This window comes from Ochotona princeps, chromosome 16, assembly GCF_030435755.1.
Source record: "Ochotona princeps isolate mOchPri1 chromosome 16, mOchPri1.hap1, whole genome shotgun sequence".
Lineage (NCBI taxonomy): Eukaryota > Metazoa > Chordata > Mammalia > Lagomorpha > Ochotonidae > Ochotona > Ochotona princeps.
In genome coordinates this window covers 5,362,076-5,382,505 of record NC_080847.1, presented here as the reverse complement: position 1 = coordinate 5,382,505, position 20,430 = coordinate 5,362,076, and the positions used below count along the sequence as shown (strand labels likewise).

Here is a 20,430-nt window from a genome sequence, read left to right as displayed (position 1 = left end):
GCTCACAGTTGGGAAGAGTTGTGCATAAGGCATACTGGGATTTCCACCAACAATTTCCATGACTGGTTCCTCTGTCAGGAACATTTGTTAGGCACTTTCTCTCCTTAATAGAAGATATCCGAGCATGATGGGGTAGGATAAGCTTTCTCTTCTTTGGATACAAGAAAGCTGACAGTGACGTAACAGACTCTGCTGTCTTACTCCACAGAGATTGATAGAAGGAGGCACTTGCCTCACGGGGCTGATGGGGCCTTTTGGGGCTGAAAACTGCTTTGTCAAATAAACTCCATAAGCTGCTTAAGCATCGTGTGTGCCCTCTCTGTCCAAAGGAACCAGAACAGACTTTCAAGTACTTTTCTTCAGGATTGGGAGAAGCTAAAAAGCACTGAGTCTGTGCGTGGATGGTAATAGTGAGGAATACCATTAATTAAGAAGTGCTCTGTATATATCAACTCGTTTTGCTCTCTTGAAGAAGGAAATGAGCAAGAGAACGTGAGGTGGAAGCAAATGAGCTTGTGTTATTTGTTCAAGGAATGTAAGTCATGAGCTTCTTTTTCTTACTGTTCATCCCTGTGAGAAAGAGTGATACTTGGGGAGTCACAGCAGCAGATCACAGATCACAGAACGGCTTTTGGAACATCACTGCGGCGTGGGCTCATTTCTTAGGAGATGAGAATTAGATGGGGCATCTTGGAGCCTGAGGCCAAGGGCAATACAGAGGGCTAGTTAGGCTCAGGAACCCCAGAGCATCCAGTTTGTAGGATCAACAACTGTTCCTCTGTATTCTCTGTGCCTATTTCAGGTCAATAAGCACAGAGTGGAACTAAAGCCCAGAGTTAACCTGACAATTTTGAGAGAGTATGATGTTTGCTATCAACAAACCTGAGCTTCATTTAGTGATTGCTCAGTGTCTCCTTATGTGACTTGGAAAGATGACACAGGATCTGTAAACCACAGTGTTCTTATCTGTGAGATGTGGATGATGGCTGTTATCTCATGGTGTTGGGTTTTCAGGGAAATGAAATAATTCCTGCTGAGTTTGCCGTAAATACCAAGAGCTCAATATCACCAATTATGTTCACCATAGTTGACACAAGAATGATGTTAGTAAAGTAAACTTCAGGCATGTTAATAACAGACTACATTGTGCGATGTTAAAACTAGCACCTAGAGTATGGGAGCACGAGGAGGAACTCAACAAATACATGAAGAAAGAGTGAATAACTTCATGGATGCAATAGGGGAGTTGCTGGATAAGCAAAGGTCCTACTCACAACATTCTAAGTCAAGGGTTAGCAGCTTTTTCTGCAAGGACCAGTTAGTAAATATCTTAAGCTTTATGAGCCCAAATTTTCTAACCCTACTCACTTGTGCCAAGGGAACATACAAGTAGCAATAGGGAGTTGAAAAAATAAAGTAGCAGGTAATTCTTGGCCTAGGTATCTTAGCTTGCTCACCTCTAATCTATACAAGCTTCCTTTGTGTAACTTTCCTGATTGATGTATAGCCAATCAGTTTTTCCCTGACAGTTCCATGACCTATTGGTCATCAGTTACCATACAGAATATGTAGATACTGAGACTTTACTACACAGATAGTGTAAGTACTGAGGCATTCTGCTGTAGTTTGACATTCTTCCCTCTAGCATATTCTTCTTCTATTTTAGATAAAAGATCTGGACTTTATGAACTTAAGTATGGGTGCAGATCTGGCCCAGTAGGTGTTCATCCCTTTCGCAGTGACTTCTCAGTTAAAACAGAAAGACACTTATGTTGAACAGTTGCTCCTAGACGGTCCAGGGAGAACTGCATGCTCTCTCTGTAACTGCAGTAACATTACACAGGCTTATACAAAGGTTAAGGCAAGTGTTGTCCTTGCTCCCAATGGAGCCTGGCCTAGCTCAGCCCAGATAATTCTCTAAACCAATACACACAGTGTGAACCAATCCTTTGTTGAATACAGCATCTGTTAAACAGCTTTTAATAATGTTTTTTAAAAAATCTTATTTTATCTGAGAACATCTGTGGCCATCTGGACACTCTTCTAAGATCGCACTTTTAAGTTTGATGTAACTATCACATGTTCCCACACAGATTCTGGAGCAGATCGGGGTATTACTGAACAGATATCAATTATACCGATGTCATGAGGCGTGCCAATCTCAGCAGGGAAGGTGACAGCTTCCGAACTATCAAACCAGTGAGCTGTTTGATTAATTTGCTGGTATTGTCAATGATAGTTCACGGTAGAACTGAATGTGTGCATATCATTCTGTGTTGTAGCTTCTTTCACCAAGAAAAGTACTGAATTTTTGCTCTCTATGGTAATTTCCCCATCGTAGGCATTATCCTTCCTATAAGTAAGTAACCCTGAAACATACAGTCTTCCTTTAAGCATGCTTTTAGTACAAAACAGACTTTAACCCCTTTCCTTGAACTTACACAACTTTAATTGTTTTTTATTTAGTAAGCATATAACTCAGCATCTCACCTTTTTGGCAGGTCCATGGAACCCAATATAAGGATTATCTGCAATTAGATAAATACTCAGACCAATCCTCCTACAGGCAATTGACTAGGGCTCACCCATAGTAACTTGTTCTCTAGGGGCCTGTTCGATCTAGTTTTTGTTCCTTTGAAATAGCTTCATGGCAGTTTTCCCCATATTCTCTGCATCTTGATGAGTTACCTTGTACTGTCTTTTTCCAAAAAATTAAGTATACATAACAAGTTCCTTACTCAGATTTCACACAATGAAAATATTAGCTTCATATTTTTAACTTCACTTTTATTTTCCACAACATAGATGATTTAAGTTTCAGTGAAGACTTGGGCATCATTTAATGGATTAACATGTATTACGATGGACTCTGACAGACTTTTCTAAATGGAGGAAATCTTTGAAAACTGCCTTAAGACATGTTACTACCTAAGCTTAAGAATGACTCTCTGGTTCTCAATAGCTAAACCCTCATTTGCCTGTAATTTCAGGCCTATTAATCACCTAATTGAAAACTCCTAAAATAATATAATGAATCCTATCCATATGGATTTCTGATGATGAAACCATAGGTTAGCCATGTCCCCTCCAGGAGTTTTGGGGAGTGCCTTTTTATGCTACATACTCGCCATGCCCTTGACCTGTCAACACTGATGTCAATGGGCTCTGAAATGATGGTACCCTCTATGATTAATAAAAAAAGACTGCTATTGGGAAATACTGACATGACTAGGCAGAAGTTTTATTGAAGCAGATATTGGGTAGTGGCCAACTAAGACAACTTTCCTGTCCAATGCAAGATATGACAAATAATCTATTTCTCCAAAAATAAAGTCTCTGCAGGTCCATTTTCTTATGTAACAAATAAGAGCTACAAGCTTAGTTAGCATTTTAGGATCTCTTCACATCCATCCCAGTCTTTTATTTGCGATCATCTTCCCTGCAGCACACACAGGGGTGAGTGAAGTTTCCAGTCTCTACCACAATGGATATGCCAACGGACGATAAAAAGGAACGGAACCCAGAAAAGATGTTGAATAGAGAAAAAAAAAACATTGGGTTTTAGGTTTCAGGTATTGAGATTTTAAAGTTTTTCATGTCATAGTCATTTTTGGTTCCCACAAAACCAAGAGAAGAAGGAATGGGGGAGGGGAAAAGATAAGGAAGAGAATGATATGTGTGTGTGTGTGTGTGTGTGTGTGTGTGTAAGAAGGGGGGAAGAGAGACAGAGATTAGACAAAAAAGCTGATGTGACTATAGGAGGGGGTGCTTCAATTATTTCCATTGACAATATTCCAACATCAGCACCCATTCCTTGTGAGGCTTGCTGATTGACAGGGCTTGCATCCTGAAAAGTCCTATAGCAGTATGCATTTAAATGGGTGATATTATCAATAAGTTTTTCAGTAGTTAGTATAATTTATGCCAGGGTAAAATACCTCTTCTGATTAAGCCCGAGTCTAATCTTTAAACATTTTTTAAAAGATTTATTCACTTAGGGATCAGCATTGTGGTCTAACAGGTAGAGTTTCTTCTTGCAACTTTGCCATCCCTGCAACCCTAGTGAGAGATCCAGATGAAGCTCTTGGCTCCTCGCTCCTGGCTTCAACTTGTCCCAGCACTGGCAATTGCAGCCATCCCAGAGAGTGAATCAGCAGTTGGAAGATCTCAGTCTCTCTCTTTCTCTCTCTCTCTCTCTCTCCCTCCCTCCCTCTTCTCTCTTTCAGGCTTCCAAATATTTTTCTCAAAAGATTTTTTCATTTATTTATAAGAGAGAGAGGAAGAGAGATAGATCATTCATCCACTGGCTCTCTTCCCAAATGGCTGCAGTGGACAGGCCTTAGCCAGGCTGAAGCTAGGAGCCCAGAACTCCATACAGATCTCCCACAAGGGTGGCAGGTGCCTAACTCCTTGGGCCATCTTCTGCTGATATCCCAAGTGCATTAGCAATGAGTTGGATCAGAAATGGGGCACCTGGGACTTTAACTGGCGCTCATATGGGATCCTGGTGTTGCAGCGGTGGTTTAACTTATCACATCAATGTCTTATTTCATTTTGCTCTAATCCCTCCAAGTTTCTGTCATTTTCAACTTTAATATACATGTTATATGTACATGAGTGCAAAACAACAACAAAAATGTTTCAAAATTTTAAAGTCTGTGCTTAGCTTATCTGTCACTGGTTCAAACCATGGAAGGTATGATTTTGTCAATGTTTCTTATAAAAACATCTTTTATTCAACCTTCTCCCTTTCATGGTCCTATAACAGCCTGGAAGATGAAACAATTCTGACTCTGTTGGATCTGACAGGAGGGTCCCCAGAACTGGCTTTTTCCAGTAGAAGTGGATGATAGCAGTAACTCAGAGAGAGTAAGGGAAAATCAAGACAATGAGTGTTTTCAGACATAATTCCCTATATTGTAAGAATATGACAGTTTTAGCAAATTGAGGCTGGACTGTGAGGAACCTTGATAGCTATGCTAAAGATTTTTATGTTAAAAAATAAATAAATAAGTAAAAAGACTGCCTTTGACCATGTAGCTGGATACTGTGCTTGATCTGTCTCACACGATCTGCAGGATCCATCTCCAACCCTCTCCCTTTTCCCCATCCTAGACCTCCTCCCTGACACTCTGGAGTCTGCGTGTTTCACACCAGTTCTGCTCATTGAGTTTCTACTGTGTGGTCTTTGTAATCAATGAGATCACAATAGGAAAACATCACAAAATAAAGAATAGTTAAAACACGATTTGTCTGTGGTGAGGGACAGCGTCATTTAAACAAGGGTTGCTTATGTCATGAGACTGTTAGGGACTTCCGTGTCTGGCCAGGTAACTCTCACCCCTGCAGAGGGAGCTGGCAAGGCAAAGATGGTGTGCCAGCTCTGAATGATGGATTGTGATTACTCATGGAAAGGGATTCTGAGGTTCTGTGGGGTTCAGTATTAAAAGTTTTGATATTGGTGATGTCTGCCAGAACATGGATGGAGACATGACTGCTCATATAAATAAGGTGTCCCATTTTAAAGATGGGGGTAGATGATGTGAAAAGGTTTGCCTTCCCCCCAGCACAGCACAGCACCATGTAGAAGGAAGCAAGGGAAGCCGCTGTCTGCCGGATGATTTTCCTTCGTTTCCACAGTAGCAGGCCCAGAAGCCCATCCACAGTCAGGCTCTGCTGCAGTGGGAGAAAGCACTGTTTCCTCTTCATATGGCTGCCCACAATGCTCTGTCAGGGGTGATATTAAAAGGCCATGCTGAGCCAGCCCAGCAACTCAGAAACCCATCAGCTCCCGTGGCTTGGAAAACTCCCCTGGCCACCTAGCTCCCTTTGGAGACTCTGGAGCCACAGCAGCTGACAAGCTGTGACACAAAGCAGTGAGCTCACTCACTCACAAGCCAGAGCTCACCGCTGGGGCTCTGCTGGCTGGCCAGTGTCTTGTCTGTTTCCCTGTGCTGAGATGCAAAGGGCACACATGTGACTCCCAGTGAAAAGCTCCAAGCTTTCTCAGACACCTGGGCTAAACACATGGCTTTGACCATGTTTATCTTGTGCTTTGGTTTTCTTATTTCACAAAACCTTCAACAAGGTGTAAAGCAAGACGTTTGTTTGTAAAACAACCAAATCCAAGTGGCTCAGCTGTCTGGCTCGATTATTTCAACCTTGAGATTGACAATAAAAGATGTAATATTTCAATAAAAAATAAAAGTATTGTCAGCAAAAAAAGTATGATGACACATGGAAATGTAGCACTATGATAAACTAGTAAAAAAAATTGACGAAAACCAGAAACACATAAGACTGCAATTTAATCTTTTTATTTGAAATATAAATATTGTTACTATCAAGCTTGACAGTATAGAAAATGTGTGCCCTGCAGCTTTCTGACAAAACAAAATTTATATTTAAAACTTCCTGAAATAATGCCTTTCATCCATAGAGTTCTGTCACATTGCAATGGCTCTGAGCCTGCTGTATGGCCCTGCACCTTTAATTATTTTATGCCTAGAAGACACATTTTAAATAGAAGAGGCGGGTTACAAGAGTTTTGACAGCTGAAGCTGATTAAAATACTGACAACATGCACTCTATAGACTTCCCTAAGGATTTTGTGAAAGACCCACAGGAAAGTTAAAGATGAGCCTTAAAAAAAAAGGTTTTTTTTGTTGATGTTGTTCCAAATCCCACTAGCATGAAACATCCAGGCCAGACTCATGTCATTTTTTTGCCTCGGCCCTGACAGAGAAACATTCAACAGAATTCCCTTTTTCAAATATTATAAGGTCGCAGACTAGAAAACCAGTCAGCAGACTGAGTTTGCTAATCGGTTCCCAGTTAACAAAGCGCAGGGCCCCTTTCCAGGGCCGGCTGTTTCATCTCATTTGCCAAGGAGGAGACAAGCTAGATGGCTTGCTTATTTATTTATCAGCCTCTTTTACAAGGGTGTGTGTTACCAACTGGGCTATTCCTCTGGATCGCAGCTGATGCAGTCCTCGCATTGTCTCTTATTAGGGAGCATAACTTCTGCAACCTCTCACGAGAAACCCGTCTTTACTCGTGCAGTCACTTGACTGCTGATGCCTACAGTAGTGGGCTGAAAGCCACTGTGGTCAAGGAGACAAAAATCCGGAGATAGTGTAGGAATAACGCAGGCCTCAAAATGCCCAAGACCTGAATCTTAGGGACACAACCCCACCTCCAGGCATGCATTGCACTATTGGTCCCCAACTTTGGTGAGTGTACTCAATCTTAACTGGATAGTCAGAGGATAAACTATAGGCAGATTCTTCTGGTGCTGGATCCAGAAAGAAGAAGCCATTGGCTGGGATCAGCCACACAGGCCTTCAGGGCATTGGCTTGGATTGTGATTTGTAAGGGCTCAGGAAAGGAAACTTTCCATCACCTTCCAAGGTATCACCAACAGACTCAATAACCTGCTGACCTCACTTGGCAGAAAGTGGCAGATTCCTTCCAGGGTGTCCACAAGCGAGTCTGAAACCTTGGGCCTCTTAGCAGATTCACTGCTCAAGCACATCCTGTCCTCCCAGTCTTTGGACTGGATCTGTCCTGTGCAGAAAACATTCTTGACTTGATCATGACATGTCTCACTCTTTCTCCCTTGTGCAAGCGGGTATGTCTCATATAGTCACGAGGTGGTGTTTGAAGTGACACTTGAAGGGGCTAATGATTCTCATTCAATGAGGTTTCCTGGGTGCTTACAATGTATCCGGCATGGTATGAGCGAGAATTGAGAGAAGTAGAAACACTACGACGTTAGGTATGCAGATGGATATGGGCATTAGTACAGATTTGGGTTTGACTACTGGTATGGGTACAGTACTGATACAGGTAGAGGACAGATGTAGATACAGAGAGATATGTAGGTGGACAGATGACAGATGTAAATACACGCAATCAGCCCCATTAAGGGGTAGGCAGCAGGGAACTGGTTTCACACAACTGTGACACCTGGTTAAGCTAACTCTGTAGTAATGTTGTATCCAGGTCTAATGCTGAACCTTAAAGTCCAGAGGTGAGGCAGTCAGGAAGGGAAACGGACTAGTACAACTTGAGACATTCATTTCTTCTCTTTTTTTTTTTCACCTCTGACCTTGATGACAAAGGTCTGCTGTAGAAACCAGGCTGTGTTCCTGAGCTAAACGCATTCATGGTTCAGAAGCTTGGGAAGCTGAGGAACGACAGTGGAGACAGGGCTCTGCTGCATGCTGACGGGGACAGTCAGAAGAGGAGTGATGATGTGTATGACTTGCAAGGCAGCTAAATGCTTGCTGGTCACTTGCTGCCTATCTCAAGGACCTCAAGATGTGCCCACCTGTCCCAAGACCATAAATAGGCTTGGTAGACACTTTACAAAGCCATCACGGTTGCCTAGGGGCATTTAGTATAGAATTAATGGGAGAGGAGAGGAATAGAAAAAGGCAATGAGAGAAGGAAGGAAGCTAGAGGGAAGGAAAAGGAACAGAAAGATCTCCTTTCTGGAAATATCACCGGGCTCTCCCCAAACTCCTGGGTTTGTGTTGTTTTGTCACATCTTTCTGCATCTCCTTCCAACTTTCTGAGAGCCCTTTCATTAGGTAACACTCTTATACAAAAAAAAAAAAAAAAGAAAGAAAGAAAGAAAAAGAAGAGAAAAGAAAACCAACTGGAGTATCAGTGAACATCAAGGTTCACCACTAAAAGAGCTTTTGCACTGGGCTTAAATGGTAAGGGAAGGAAGGTGTGAGGGACTGCCAAGCCTCAGAGGACTATGACACACACTAAACTTCCTGGCAACCAGCGGCCCTGGTGACGTGCCAGAGTCCAGCTCCAGCCAAGTTCGGAGCTTGAGAAGGCAGCGTGGAGTAGGCGTAGAGAGAAAAGAAATGGACCACTACGATTTCATGATGATAATGGACAATGAAAGAAAACTATCCCCTTTATTTATAGAGAAGCAGTCACAAGCTCTGGCACAGACTTTTTACATTATGGTCAAGTGGGTGTTTCCAAGGATAATTCTGCCATTTGTTTCACCTTAAAGCAGGAAGTTCTCAATAGATGGTGTATATCAATCAGCAGCATAAATTGTAAAAGACCCTTTTATAAGATGTTATCAGCAACATCAATTTCTAAGCTCACATTGACAGTAAAAACCAACTCTGCAGTGGCAAACAATGCCTAAATAGATTACAGAATTCTCAGCGGAGTTGTCTGGTGTGCACGCAAAGCGAGGTGAAACTGCTTTCAGGTGGATGCAGAGACATCCACAGAGCCCTGCCATACAGCGGGAAATTCCTTGCGGCCTTGCCTGCAGGGGGACAGTTCTCACACCTTCATGTCCTCCACACCCACTGCACGGACTCCAGCAGCGATGCCATCATTGAGCTTTATGTACTCTGCCCAGTGCCAGGAGTGCAGACACTTAGTCTCTATGTGCTAATGAAAACTAGGTAATGAAAGCAAAGCATGAACAATGTCTTCAGCTGATGTCCAGCCTCTTACCCCACTCAATGACATGCCTGGGATATTTTAAACTTTGTCATGATCTTGACCAATGGTAACTTAACCCATACATTCTAGTGATGTTCCACATTCACCATGTACAACCGTCACCAAGATGTCATACAGGTTTCAGTGCCTCTGATTGCAGGAAACATCCCTCTGTTTTACAAATCCTGTTTATTTCAAAAACAAATACCTGAGATATTTATGCAAATGCCACCCAACTGGCTAATACCTCATTGTCCTTCAGGATTCAATTCGAAGGAAATGCCCATACCTAGATTTTCTCAATCTCCTTTATACCCAGACGGACTGGATGCTCTCATGATGCCTTGCTAGTCTATCATGCATTATTACCATAGAATAAATATGACGGGTATACAGTTGCTAGACATTTGCAAGTTGCTAAACCATAAGCTATTTCAGTCTGGACTCCTATTTAATACTTTTAACACCTTTGTGAGATGGACTTCACTGCCATGTTTTTTTACAGATGTCGAGATAAGTTTTATAGATGAGCTAAATAGGGAAATTCATGCAACTGGCATATGGGGAAAGCTGCGAGTCTCACAATGGTGGTAGGATCTCTATCTTCTGCACTTAACAAAACGTCTCGGGCCCGGCGGCGTGGCCTAGCGGCTAAAGTCCTCGCCTTGAAAGCCCCAGGATCCCATATGGGCGCCGGTTCTAATCCCGGCAGCTCCACTTCCCATCCAGCTCCCTGCTTGTGGCCTGGGAAAGCAGGAGAGGACGGCCCAAAGCTTTGGGACCCTGCACCCGCGTGGGAGGCCTGGAAGAGGTTCCTGGTTCCCGGCATCGGATTGGCGCGTACCGGCCCGTTGCGGGTCACTTGGGGAGTGAAACATCGGATGGAAGATCTTCCTCTCTGTCTCTCCTCCTCTCTGTATATCCGGCTTTCCAATAATAATAATAATCTTTAAAAAAAAAATGAAAAAAAAAAAAAGTCTGGCTCAATAGCAGACATTCATTCAGAAAGAGCTCAGTAAGTAAGGAATGTGCTGCTAACATGTATGCTCTGCTCTTCCCTATCAGCACACTGATTCTTGGTTCTGTTTATGAACAAACCATTTAGAAATAAAAGTGTGAAAGGAATCAACTCTTCCTCCATTTAGGATTATCTACAGAGGCTGTGGGACCTAGGGCAAAATAAAAACACAGGGGTTCTTGTTCAAAAATTATTGAGAATTTCAAGAGGTGACAGAGAGCCCTGAACTGCCTGCAGGCTATTTAAGCAAAGTTCACACACGCCTACTCCCAGGGCCAGTCCCACCTCCATCTGAGATTTGAGATGTTTTGGCAAAGGCTGTTCACATGAAGCTAGTTGGCCGCCCTTGACTGAGTCATACTTCCTCATTCCCATACTCTGTTGTCTCTAATCAAAAATAATGTTCACATTCAAGGCCCAAGAGAAATCTACCACTCTGCCCTTTTACCCTTTTGACTATGTCCAAACATACATGGTCTTATGCTTGCAGAAAAACTCCTGGCTGTCTCCATAAATGGATGAGGATGCATTCTGAACACAGTGTGGGCCACAATATTAGTAGTAATGGCCATCTGATTGTGAATTTCAAAACAACGTCAGGGTTTAATTATTACTTAGAGGAGAAAAAACAAGATGTATGGCATAAACCAAGCTAGCCACAATGAAATTGCTGAAATTTGGGAAATAGCACCTCTGTTAGATAGTCACCATTGGCCAGTCTCTTGCTGGTGGTTTTGTGCTCTGATTAAGGCCTAATACAAAATTGGACTCCACGGGCTAAAATGAAAGAGGAACAAGGACTCCGATTTCATCCACAACTCATTTGAACCAACATCTCTTCCCAGGGGACACATCAGGCGAAGAAAAGCCAAAAGAGCAAATGGAGAAATAGACCACAAAACTTCCAAACATGGTAAATCCAAGACTGCCTATTTCCCTTGTGCAACTTGCTATGCCCCAGGCCAACTGGGTCCTTTCTAGGGAAGGAGGTCAGTTGGGGTAAGGAGGTACGAAAGAAGCCACATGAGGTAGGCCTGGTTGGGACACTCTGTGAGTGTTTGCCCTGTTACACTTCAGGCTTCTGGCCTTATGACAGCTTCAATGGCAATGACTATCTCCTGCCAATCCATCCAACGCTACCCACACATCCCAGAAGGAAGATTAAAGCACTTTAAGGCACTCTGAATTTAATGAGTTTTCAAATTTTTAATTCAAAGAGCATTATGGAATAATCCAGTCATATCCAGTTGTATTGATGGAATCTCTAAAGCAGTACCATGTAATGGGGAGGACTAACTCATGAGAGCTGGGTCACATAACAGGGTCTAACACACTTTTGGGGAGAATGAGAAGATCTCCAATTGCCTGGCCAGTTGTCATGAAAGTGCATGTAACAAAGTAGATTTGACATTCTAAGTTTGCTTGCCTTAGCAAAATAGTCATTGATTCCACTTTCCCAGCAGAATGAGGACATTTGGTTGTAATGAGATTTGTCTTCAGAGTCCAGAAAACCAATCCTTGATTCATGGCATGCAATACATTTTCTAATTGGGGCATTTCATCCTTGGATGGGGTAGGTCTCATCATCTCCACTGCAGAGGTAAGGAGTTAGGTTCAAGGCCTATACCATGTGTCCAAGATCATGGGACCATAAATGAGCTATATGTCAGTCAATTACAAAGGTAGGACACTCACCCCCCCATGCAGATTTGCCTTCAACACTTCACACACAATGCCAAAGCAGCCCAGCCCACAACCCTCAGAGGAGATAAGCACTGGATCCCATGTCTTACTCTGTGAGCACATATTTGCATTTGTGTTGGGCATATGTTCTTTAGATGATGTTACACGAGCAAGTTTGCATGTTTATGGCAGATACTTGTCCATTTATTGATAGAATGAATTCATTGTATCCGAGGCTATGTGCCTCTTTCACTAGATCTCCCAGAAGCTCAAGTAGTGAACCATAGACCTAAAACACCAAGAGGCTGAAGCAGAGGTGATATTCAGAAAAGAAGTAGACAAGATGCATGGAAAAATTACCTCCAACCTGGGTCAGGAAACCAACTCACTGCTACTTTACTATGTTTTGATTAACAATTAATATTGTGAATCACCCCCATTAAACTATTCTTCTATGTCTCCTCTGCATAATGTCTTAAATAGAAATAAATTGCAACATTAGCTCACAACATTGCATCATGTGAATCTTAAACACCACAACTCGAGGGGGAGGGAAATAAAGCTTTATTAGGAGTAGAGTTATAAGTCTGCATTGGGCAAAGCTGCAGAAATTTCTGGAAAGCAAGGGTTATTTGAGCTACAGAAGGAAAAATCAGTGCCTGTGAATTCTCTGACGCTGCTGTGGTATTCATTGATGCCACTGCAATAACCCAGATCCCTGTCTGTGAATAACTAAGGACGTTGTTGAACCTCCAGAGCTCGGACAAGAAAGGTGGGACAAGAAGAGCTGGACAGGGTCAAGCTTGATTAAGATGAACACAAAGTTGACCATGACAAAGAGAAATAAAGAGGGTCCAAGGGAGAGGCAGTCACTGAGAAATCTGTGACTCCATGCATTTTGCTGCTTCCAACCTTGGAATTAATAAGAGTTTGGGCCCCTGAATATGCTTAGTTGAAAACAGCATAAATTTTATTCATTTACTATTAGGTAGCATAGAGTGTCAAGATAAAAAAAAAACACATGAAATTCAGACTCTGTTAAACCCTCCCTTTTTATATCAGGGTCATCACTTGCAGTTTTATAGGATACTCGCTGAGATCCTGTGTGTGCCCACTTGCCAAGCTGTGCCATTAGGTCTACCAACAGTCTCATTTGAACAAAGTCACTAAGTTTGTGTCAGGCTGAGCGGATGCACCACAGTGGTCCCACCAATAAAACAAAGATATCACACATTTCACAGAATTCCTATGGGAATGTTTAAAAGATCACACAAGGAAAGGGTACAGCATACGTCCTGACCTTACACCGACTGGTCCACCATACCTCTTACCTTTACAAAGGGGATTTGAGAACAATGTATCTCCAAAACATCACAGCTTGCTCTCCTACCTTAGAAAGCCTCCTTTTGCCTTCAGTTGATGATGGAGTTTCTCAGAAGAAGCTGAGGCAAGCACCTTATGCCAAGGGGTTGGATGATGTGCAGGTCAAAAGACATTGCCAACTTGTTCCGCCCTGTGAAAACAAAGCGAGGGTCAAGTTTCCCCTAGCCTTTGCCAAATTAAATACTCAGCTGTCCCACAGCTGCATTTGTAAACATCACTTCATTCAAAAGATACTGAGAGCCTGATATGCACAAGTCCTTGTCCAAATGGAAGCAATTTAGGAAAACAGCATCTCTGTTCATGGGAAACTTCAAATGTGAATGAAAGGGGTAAATGCCTTGCTGAGTGGTTAAAACACTCCTTGGCATTCAAGCATCTGACATGGAAGTCCCTCTCTGCTTTAGGTTCACACTGATGCGAAATCAGAAAGACAGCAGGAAGTACCTGAGTTCCTGTCACCTATATGAGGGAGCAGAATGGAGCTCCAGGCTCCGAGCTTTGGCCTGGCTCAGCTCCAGCCATGGTACACAATAGGAGAGTAAAACAAAACATGCAAGATTTCTATCTTGCAGGTAAAACTGAAAATAAGTTAATTTATTTTAATGTGAAGCTAAGTTTTCTCTGCTCAGACACACCACCAACGTGTCTCTCGGTTTTCATCTTGTAATTAAAAGCCATAAAGCAAATGCTATAGAATTTTTAGGAACTGGAAAAAAATCACTAATAACAGTACAATAATCCTCTCCTAACTGTAGACATGATATAGGCTGGTTATGAGAGTGTATGTAAGGTTCTTGGAAAATGTTATTATGAAATACCTGTGCACATACTTCAAAATTTATCAGCAAATTAAACTTTTCTTTTGATTTTGTTTTCTACTTTTAAAAGTATTCTTACATCAATGAATATTCATATAAATTAAGACACAAATTGTAACAGGTCTTCCTTGCAGACAACTTTGTGATCCAGTAAGAGATGGTGCTTAAAAATTACATCTGACTCTCACTAACAGAATAATCTGACTGTTTTAGGTCAATTTCTGTTCAGTGAACTGGATCCCAAATATTCAATCTGATCCAGTTACAATTGCTGAACCATTACAACCACTGATGATGAGATAACTATATCAGCTCAACCATTCAAGCTACTGATCTATTTTGTGCCACTTGACAGCTGGACTAACTAATGCGATTAAAATGTGGTTCAGTTAGTGACAGCCTAGAGATAGCATCTACGATTAAACAAAGGGGAAAGAACTACAGAATGCTGCTTTGTAAGACAGGAAAAAAAATATTGAGGGTGCCTGAGGCCTGAGTCTGGGCCCAAGCTTTGCTTCCTATCAGCAGATCATCTGCCCATGGGGCAACTCATTGGACCAACAGGGGTGTCCCCAAGAGTTTCTCAAACAGAGGTGCCATTACCAGCTCAAGCTGGAAAGACTCCCCACTAAAACAGGAGAGAGGAGCAAAATCTAGGAACTGGAGTAACAATGTCAAATCAGAAATAAGGAAATCCAGTGCATTTAGCTGAGGATACTAAGCAACAGATGGCATGAAGAATTTCTTTCTCTTTTCTCCTCTTGACAGTTCCATAACATCTGTTTGACATGCAGTGAGTTAATTTTTCTTTAACATGAGATTTCTTCAGGTATTTGACTATCCTGATTAGCAGGCTTGCTTGGCATCGGGTTTTGTTTTTCCTTTCCCATCTCTAAAATCATGGTTTTTCCCATTTAGAGTTTATGAGACACAAAGACCAAGAGAAAGCACCAGGGACCAGAAGATCATAGGTGAATTATTTTTAAGTGGATATAGAGTTTAGTAGTTAAGATGAAAAGACACTCATCAGGGCCTGTTGTGGTAGCCCAGCGGCTAAAGTTCTCGCCTTAAATGTGCCAGGACCCCATATGGGTGCCAGTTCTAATCCCAGCAACCCCATTTCCCATCCAGCTCCCTGATTGTGACCTAGGAAAGCAGTCGAGGATGGCCCAAGGCCTAAGGACCCTGCACCCACATGGGAGACCCGGAAGAGGCTCCAGGCTCCTGACTTCGGATCAGCTCAGTTCTGGCCGTTGTGCCAACTTGGGAATTGAATCATCAGATGGAAGATCTTCCTCTCTGTCTCTCCTCCTTTCTGTATATCTGACTTTCCAATAAAAACAAAATAAATATTTTTAAAAAGACCCACGTCAGAGTTCAGGGTTCTATTCCCAGGTCCAGGTCTTGACTTAGAGTTTTCTCCTAATGCAGGGAAGCAGTGGTCAGGGGCCAGGAGTGAAACCTGGACTTCATTCCCAGCTCCCGGCTTTGGTCCCCATCCAGCCCCAACCACTGAGGGCCCTGCAGGAGCAGAACAGTCAGTAGGAGCATTTTCTCTTTCACCTCTCAAAAATTTTGCTTAATATGTAAAGGAATGGCTTTGTTTCTTCTGTAATTTTATGCCTTTATACGCCTGTTTATAATATCTGTCCTGACAATGATGGGGAAGTTTGGAAGGAGAGGAAATGTAATCTAAAATAAATAGTATAAACTAGCACCAACAAAATTAATATAGGTAAATGCGCTGGATAGTAATACAAAATCATCATCAGTATATGTTCAATGAAAAAAGATACATTGGTATCATAACAATGATATTTTCATTAATGTCAGTATTATCAACGTATTTAAATGTGTGCATATCTTTCCCTGTTTACTCTTGTTTATTTTATAATTAAAGAGTTGATAAGTTGAGGTAGAATCCAAAGTTTAGAAATGATTTTTTTTTAGAATAAAACAAACTGCAAAGGGAGTAAGCCTACAGTTGAACTCAGGGCGGTGTACGACCTTTATGCGCATTATTTTTACCATCATTTGCAATAAGAATTCAAGAAATACAATTGTAACTAAAAATAAAATTTTTAATGAAATTATTATTGCACTTATTTTACTTTTTTTAGACTCATGTATAGTAAAAGCGACTCTTTTGAGGGCGTATACTTCCATTTAACACAGCCACAAATTAATAAAATTATTACCACAATCAAAAATATATACTATTTCCCTGTTCTACTCCTTTGTAACCACTTCCTTTCCCCAGTCCCAGTTTCCGGCACCCTTTGATTGGCTCTCAAACACGACAGTTGAGTCTTTTTGAGAATGTCATATAAATAGGTTACAAGCTCACCTTCAACGTTAGCCTCTTTTACTCTCTACTCCACCTTTTTGGTTCCTCCTAGGTGTTGTCTCCACCAACAATTTGCTCTTACTGTGGAGAGATTCCCACTTTGCTTGTCTGTTCATTAACTGAGAGGCATCTGGGGAGTTTCCCCATTTCAACAATTATGAAGACAGCCAAACATTCATGTGCAGATGTCTGTATGAATATATATATTCAAATATATATATATATATATATATACACCAGCAAGTGGGTCTGTTGGGAGAACTACCAAATATTTCCCTAGGGCAGTTGTAGCACTTTTATTCTCTTTAGCAGCATCCAAGAGTTCTAGCTGTTCTACGTTCTTTTCATCATTTGGTATCATAAGTATTTTTAAAATTTACTTCTGCCATTGTGATAGATGTGTTAGAGGTATTTCATTACGGTTTTCATTTGCGATTCTAATTTCTAATTATTGAACATCACTTAATAGGCTAATTTTCCTTTTGAAATATCTTCCCTAGTAAAGCCTCCATTCAGATTTTTTACCCTGTTTTTAAAGTCAGGTTATTTGTGTTACTATTGTTGAGCTTGGTAAGTTCTTCATATATTCTGAATATAAATTCTGTTACAGATGTAATTTGCAAGTATTTTTTACTAGCCTGTGAATCTTCTTTTAATGCCTTTCACAATTAAGCAATTTTTTTTTATTTTGATGAATTCTAATTATAAATGCTGTTTCTTTAATGACCTGGGTCTTTGGTAGAGTATCTAACAGCTACTGCTAACTGTAAATGATAGAGATTTTGTCTTATGATTTCTTCTGAAAGCTTTATTTCTTTGTGTTCTATTTTTAGATCTATCATACAACTTACGTTAAATTATTTCAGGTATAAAGTTTAAGTTGAGGGTAAATTTTTGGCATATCCATTTCCAATTATCCAACACCACTTACTTGTTTTAAAAAAATTATTTCTCTATTGAAGTGCATTTATAATTTTTTTTAAAAAACAAATTTACCATATATATGAAGATCAATTTCTGAACTCTCTTTTGGTCCATTTGATTTATGTTTTTCAGTTAAGCAATATAGCTCCACCTTGATTATTACAGACTTGTGTAGTAAATATAAAAGTCATGTACAATTTCTCCAACCTTATTTTTTCTCTCAAAATTCTGGTTGTTTCAATTCCTTTGTTTCACATATATAGATTTTAAAATGTTTGAATCTACAAATCGAAGGTAAAATAGACACCTGGGACTAACCACTCGTTTTTAGCCACAGCTGAGGACCTTTAGCGGTAATACTAGCAAAACAAGACAGTTGGTCACCCTGAGAATCTCAGTGAAACAAAGCCAAGAGAACTTGTTGCTGTAATTCTTGCTCTAATAATTGCTAAGGGAAGTTCCTCAGAAGGAAGTGATATTTGATATAAACATTGAGCATCAGAAATGAAGGAATAGTAGCAGAAACGGTAAATATTTGAGTAAGCGAAGTGACAAATTCTTCTTCCTTCTTCCTTTAGGGATTTGAATAAGCTTGATGGTTGAAAGCAAAGATAAATAACTATTTGCTAAAATTTTTGATGTCATGGTCCATGAAGATAGCGTCACACTTAAGAGATTGACTAAGTGATCAATCCCTGAAAACAAAAGGAAAAGATCTATTTCTTTTCACTGCTTTGTAGAAGTTGCAGCCCATACAACAAGGCAAACAAAATAAGAGTCAGCAAGACCAGTAACGTCATATCGCATCACAAGTAACAGTCATAAAAATGCACTTGTATTGTTTGGACCATTTTAATAATAATTCATTTATGGTATATGATAAAGTCAATAATTCATGACCAAACCCTGAAAGCAGATTCTTCAGGGTTAAGAGAACACTGAGTCACAACACATCAGTGGAGCTCCTTGGCAAAGGACTGTGTGGAAAGTGGGACTATGGACTATATGCTATTCCCTTCGTTCAGACGAACAGTCAGCATCTTTCAAGAGTTCCTCACTTTCAGAATCACAACAAGAGTCAGGCACCCCTGAGTGACTACACTGCTCTCCTTTTTAATCTCCATAAACCATGTGCCTTCTACATGGCGGGTAACCAGAAAACTGAGCCATAAGTTTGTGGTCACCTCTACACAGAGGCATGACTATGCACCTGTGTACTCACCTCAGGGTCATGCGTGTTACCCACTCTATGGAAGGGGGGAAGATGATCTCTAGTTGCACATCTGGGCAATCATCCCTCCTCTCGGTTACCAAGATGAATATTCCATAAAGTATGACTGAAGCTCTCAGGCTTCTACTTACCAACACCCCCATTGTCCCGCTACTGTTTCAAGACATCAAGAGGCAGTGAAGTATGCAGCTGGGAGTTGTAGGAAATTCCTGATCAATGATTCAAATCCCAGAACAATCATAGCATGTATTGGGCAATGGACTCACCATCTCTGTGCCACAGTGTCTTCATCATTAGGAGGGAACTAGCGTGATTAACACACCCACATCCTCTTCCACCTGCCCTTGGGCATACAGCCCCTGTGAGTTTCCTACTTCCAACACTACATCCAAATCTGAGGGTTCTAAAATGCCTTCTCTTGCTCCTGTCAGCAAAACTCACAGGATTCTGCAAGTGCCAAGTGAGACCTTCCCCAAGGATCTGAAATTCCCTCTCTCCTCCATCCCTGTCCTCTTTTGACTATTGGGGTTCAGGATGTCACTTTTTTCCTCTTAACTTGTCTTCCCAACTGTGCTTTTCTTATTTCCTTAAGGAATGAGCCAGAAAAGGTGTAATAATGAAGATAATGTACATTTTTGTACATCTGAACTCACCAGGCACTGTGAAAAATGCATTACATCAGGAATTCTCAGCCTTGGCTATGTATTACAAACCCCTAGGGAGCTGTGCCTCACCCTGTAACAAGGATCTCCACAGTGAGACTCGGCATATGCACCTTACAAGCTCTCCATACAACTTCATGGTGCAGCTAAGGCTGAGAACCATTACTTTGCACAGGTTGTATCAGTGTTGCCTAGATGCCCTGACGACTACTTTCACATAGAACACTTAAAAAAAGAAGCAACAACAACAAAAACAAAGCCTTAGGTCCCAATGCTATTGAACTAGAAGTCCCAAGGGAGGGGCCTGAGTTGCCTCATTCTATTTACATAACAACTGTTTATGTATTATCAGTATCACAACTGTATAGATGAGGAAACAGGGGCACTTGCCCCGGGGTCACATCGAGCCATGGTTTGAAAGCAAGTGATCTAGAGTTTCATCCTAAACCACTGCTGGATGAGGCTGGGAAATGCTGAGGATAAAGGAGGGCAGATGTCCAAGAGGAAATAGTAGACAACCTTTTGGGGGTTGGAGCCATGTCTTCTTTATACTCATACTCCCCCACCCAACACAGTGCCTGAGACCTAGTCATCTGTCTGTTGACTGCATCAAAGAAGCAGTTGATGAGGTATGACCTGGCAGATGCTTCCTGGAAAATTCTGACATGAGCTGAAGATCAAATCGCTTACCATTGGGTTGGAAGTACATGGGATACAGCAGCCACAGTCAGGCCTCGCAAGCTGCTGCCATCATCTTCCTGTGTGACTTGAGGCCAACATTCAGCTTGCCTCAGCCCCAAATCTTTAAAATTGGAAAAATGCCATTCATCCACTTCCCTGGGTAGTATTTTGGAAACCTCAAGTTGCATCAGAAACCA

General features: G+C 41.4%; 1 long non-coding RNA gene across 1 annotated transcript in view; it reads right to left on the bottom strand.

Annotated features, from left to right (window-relative positions):
* LOC131482194 (uncharacterized) overlaps window positions 1–20,430 on the bottom strand; it is a 241,024-nt gene that overhangs the window by 138,056 nt on the left and 82,538 nt on the right. Inside the window, exon 2 of the long non-coding RNA XR_009246798.1 lies at window positions 13,578–13,700. This is a non-coding gene — a long non-coding RNA (uncharacterized LOC131482194). The remainder of the gene's footprint in view (window positions 1–13,577; window positions 13,701–20,430) is intronic.